Here is a 3,947-nt window from a genome sequence, read left to right as displayed (position 1 = left end):
GGACCCACCCACCACGTGCCTCCCGGGCCCTCCCCACCCCGCCCGCCCCGCCCCGCCCCGCTTCCAGCCTCCCTCCGGGGCTGGAGATCAGCGTGATACCGCCCCGCCCCGCCCCGCTTCCAGCCTCCCTCCGGGGCTGGAGATCAGCGTGATATCGTCGGGAAGCTCACCTCCTGGAAGCCAATCCGCACGCCTTTCTGGCTCCTTTCTTTCTCCCCCAATTAAACAAAATCTTAAAAAACCCCTGCGGTATGGGGGGGATGACAAGGTGGAGCACCAAGGACTTGGGGGGAGTGAAACTAGTCTGTCACCTACTGTGATGGCGGATCCACGTCGTGGACGTTTGTCCAAACCCACAGGACGTCCGCCACCGAGAGGGAGCCCTCGTGCCAACCGCGGCCTCCGGGGGACAGGGACAGGGGCCGTGCAGGCTCATCCGCTGTAGTGGACGCCCCCCGCCCCGGCGTGCTGCGGATGTGAGGATGGGGCCGGTGGGGACAGAGAGTAAAACCTTCCTCTCCGTTTTGCTGTGAACCTAAAACTAGTCTTAAGGAAAAAAAAAAAAACAGGAAAAACTGGCTCGGGTGCAATTCAGTTTCAGTAAAGATGAGGTGCTTCCCTCCTTTCCTGTTCACGCCACGCCTCCACCCACCTCTGCCCACAGCCCGCTGCCTCTGCTTCCAGGCTCCAGTCCCACTGAGGCTGACGGGCCCCTTGTCCCTTCACTCAGGGTCACCATGTGGGCACCTTTAGCCCCACCTTCTCCGGCAGGATCCAAACTCTGGAGAGTCAGCACTTAACCTCAGGGGGAGCAGGGCTGGGCCCTGGTGCTGGTGAGCGGGGAGGGAAAGCAGGTGGGAATGATCTGGAAGATTCCAGAAGGACGTGGGCCAGGCCGCCGGCCCTGCTGCTGCCTGGTAGGGCCCTGAGGCCCAGAGCTGGGAGGACGGCGTCCCGGGGGACAGGGCACAGGCCACCCGGGGCAGAGCCCGGCTGTCACCAGGGGTGGGGCTGGGCTGTGGAGGACACGGCAGGACGGCGGGCAGCCCCCGGCCACTGCGACTGTGCAGAGCCCGGGGAGAAATAAGTGGGCGCTTGAGGCTGTGGGACAGCTGCCAGCGACCCGCGGCCAGTCGGCTGACACACAGCCCTGGGTTCTGGGCCCCTGGGGAGGGGTGGGGGGTGCTTAGGCAGGTGTTGCTTTAGGGCAGCGGGACTGGGCAGCTCTGGGGATGCCTCTAGCCAACTCCCGCCGTCCCGGTGGACGCCGGCTCCCCACCGTCCCCCGGAGGCCGCGGCCCCTTGGTCCTGGGGGAGGCCTGGTCGGGACGCGGGGTGTGTGTATGGTCCGCCCAGGGGCTGCGGTGAGGCCCCGGGCGCCTGGGCGCACCTGCCCCCCGCCAGGGTCCCCGTGCCCGAGAGAGCCCATCTTAAACAGCAAACAAGAAACACCACGGAGGTGGGGAGGAGAGAGAGAGAGGAAAGGAGAAAGGCTCTCCCTGCATTTCGAACAAGGCCCCCCACAACCCCACGTCTTCGTTTTGCTCCGGGTCCCGCAATTGCCGGCCAGCTCTGGCGAAGGGACAAGCAGGTATCAGAAGACAGGGACCCGGAGGTCCAGGAGGGAGGCGCCTGCTCTCAGAACTCAGAGCTGCGGTCGGGCCCATGCAGCACTCACGCAGCTTCGCTTCCTGGGCCGGGGCCTGGTTCCCGGGTGAGGTGGGGTCCTTGTGCCGCTACAGGTGGGTGGGTAGCTACACGGGCTAGAGAAGAGGGCAGGCGGGGTGTTGGAAGGAAGGTCCTGGCGCATTTCCTAGATTTCAGAGTTATTCCAGCCCAGACGACGGCCTTGGTGTTCCTGACGGCACAGCCGACGGGCAGGAGCCCGGGACTGTCTGTCATTCCTGGGACAGTGGTTTTCGAACTTTCCTGGGCTTCAGAATTCTCTGGGAATTCCCTCCTGAGAAAAATTTCTGAATCAGTAGGTCCGGAATTTTTAACGAGCGACCCAGGAACTCTCTTTAGTGGGCGTGGGTTGTCCACACCGAGGAGCTGAAGGGCCTCCCGTATTGGAGGTTCTGCCCCGGCAGACGCCTTGTGGAGCAGAGATGAGCCAGACCTGCAGAGCCCTGCCACCCACAGAATCCTGCCCCTAAGTTCTGGTGTCACTTGCTTTGCAGCAAAGAAGCTGGAACAGTCAGGAATGCACTGAGTAACCTTGGGAACACATGGGCAGCACCCACATCGCATCTTCTTCCACGTCTGAGAAGCAGGTGCTCCCAGTTTTCTGTAACTGCCGTTTCAGTGGACACCGCACAGCATCACAGACCCCCACGGCACCCACCTTCCGTTTTAACATTTTTCTGGTGGGCAATTTCATTCTAACAAGGCCACCCATTAGCCAGCTGACCTGGGCAAGTCATTTCACCCTCGTCTCTGCTCCAAGGCGATAAGGATTTTTTTTTCCTTCCCAGTTCACTGGACGTGGGTGAAGATGAGAGACAAAACCCACAGGAAAACAAGTTGCAACATGCAACGTGCTGTATAAACATGTCCGAGAGCGAGGAAGGAATGGAAGTCGGGCCCGACTAAAACGGCAGCATTCAATAAATACAGTGCTGAGAGGCAAGATGACCGCTTTCACTTTTTTCTTCATATTTTCCTGCAGCTCCCAAATTTTCCAAACTTTTACTTAAAAGAGCCGCCCCCGGCCCTGGACCAAGGCAGGCTGGGGAGCTGCTGCAGCCTCGCTGGCCTCCCTGACTCTTGCGGGCGAGGTGGAGGCTGCCCGCAGCCAGGCAGGTACCTCCCTCCCTCCTTGGGCTGTGGCTTCCTTCCCCGAAAAGCAAAACGGGAAAGGAGTGCCCGCTGGTTTCTTATTTAGGACACTGACTTGGCAGCCGAGAATTGGAGGGGCCTGTTTTGTCATCGTTAAAGAGTAACCTTCAATTTCAAGTTTAAAATAAACCCGGTCCTCTCCCCGGGTCCCAGCCTCCCCGGGAGCTGCTGGTGGAAAGGGGGCCCAGGCGGCCTGGCACCCAGGCGAGGAGCTGGCGGCGGGGCCGTGCGCTGGAGGGCCCTTCTCACTCCTCGGCCGCTTCAAGGAGCCTTTGGAATCTGAGAGTCGGGCACCAATGCAGAAACTCAAGCGAGATTTCTGGGTGGCTCGTGTTCAGGCTGTGGCTGGAGCAGTGCCTGGTGGGAGGAGACGCCAGAAGGGCCCAGAATCCACACAGTCCAACACCCGGCCTGGGCTTCGCCTCCCTCCCGCTGAGGTGGGGACCAGACCCTCACACCCTCCCACGCAGGTGTCTGACTCGGCAGGTCTGGGAGAGTGACTTTCTTAGTGCTGGATGTCCTGAGACCTGTCAGGTCACTGCGCCCCCTCGTGGCTCCTCTTCCCTTGGACTTGCCTTGATTCCGTATCTTCCTGGTCTAGTCCGTTTGTCTCCCACTGTTACAAACCTTCGTTCCGCAGGGAAAGGAGTCTTCTGTCTTTTTCCTCACTGTGTTCTCCATGCTGAGGACAGTGCCAGGTGCACAGCAGCGGCCCAGGCTACACCTTGTTGAGTAAAGGCACCGTCGGGGTAACTGGATCCTGGGAAAAAACAAGCAAAACACCCCCAAAGCTCCATCCAGTTCAAGGCCTTATCCATGTTTTGACAGCTACAAAAGTAAAACTAATTTTTAAACATAAACTCCTTTCATTTCCCCATCTTCTAATAGGGATGGTAAATCGCGAAGGGGGTTTCTAACGGGAGCAAGCCGAAGGTGAAGCACGGCCTTGGGGGAGATGGCCCGTGGTTCTCTGGGGTCACCTGTGCTTGACTGGGATTCTTTGAAGAGACAACAGAAGAGAAAACCCAAGCCCACGTGTTTACCTGATAAACGCATGACTCTTGGGACTTCCCTGGTGGTCCAGCGGTTAAGACGTCACCTTCCACTGC

The 3,947-nt window shown here is 59.7% G+C and overlaps 1 long non-coding RNA gene across 1 annotated transcript; it reads left to right on the top strand.

Annotated features, from left to right (window-relative positions):
- The first annotated feature begins 653 nt into the window (after window positions 1-653).
- On the top strand, window positions 654-2,995 carry LOC149748122 (uncharacterized). Its single transcript, XR_016394525.1, has 3 exons — window positions 654-1,714; window positions 2,181-2,273; window positions 2,475-2,995. It is a non-coding gene; the product is annotated as an uncharacterized LOC149748122 (long non-coding RNA).
- The last annotated feature ends 952 nt before the right edge of the window (window positions 2,996-3,947 follow it).

The sequence above is a fragment of the Delphinapterus leucas genome, chromosome 10 (genome assembly GCF_059928025.1).
Source record: "Delphinapterus leucas isolate spDelLeu-1000000601 "Yukka" chromosome 10, BTC_Dleu_Yukka2, whole genome shotgun sequence".
Taxonomy (NCBI): Eukaryota; Metazoa; Chordata; class Mammalia; order Artiodactyla; family Monodontidae; genus Delphinapterus; species Delphinapterus leucas.
Note: the sequence above shows the minus strand (reverse complement) of the source record. Positions and strands in the feature narration are given on the sequence as shown.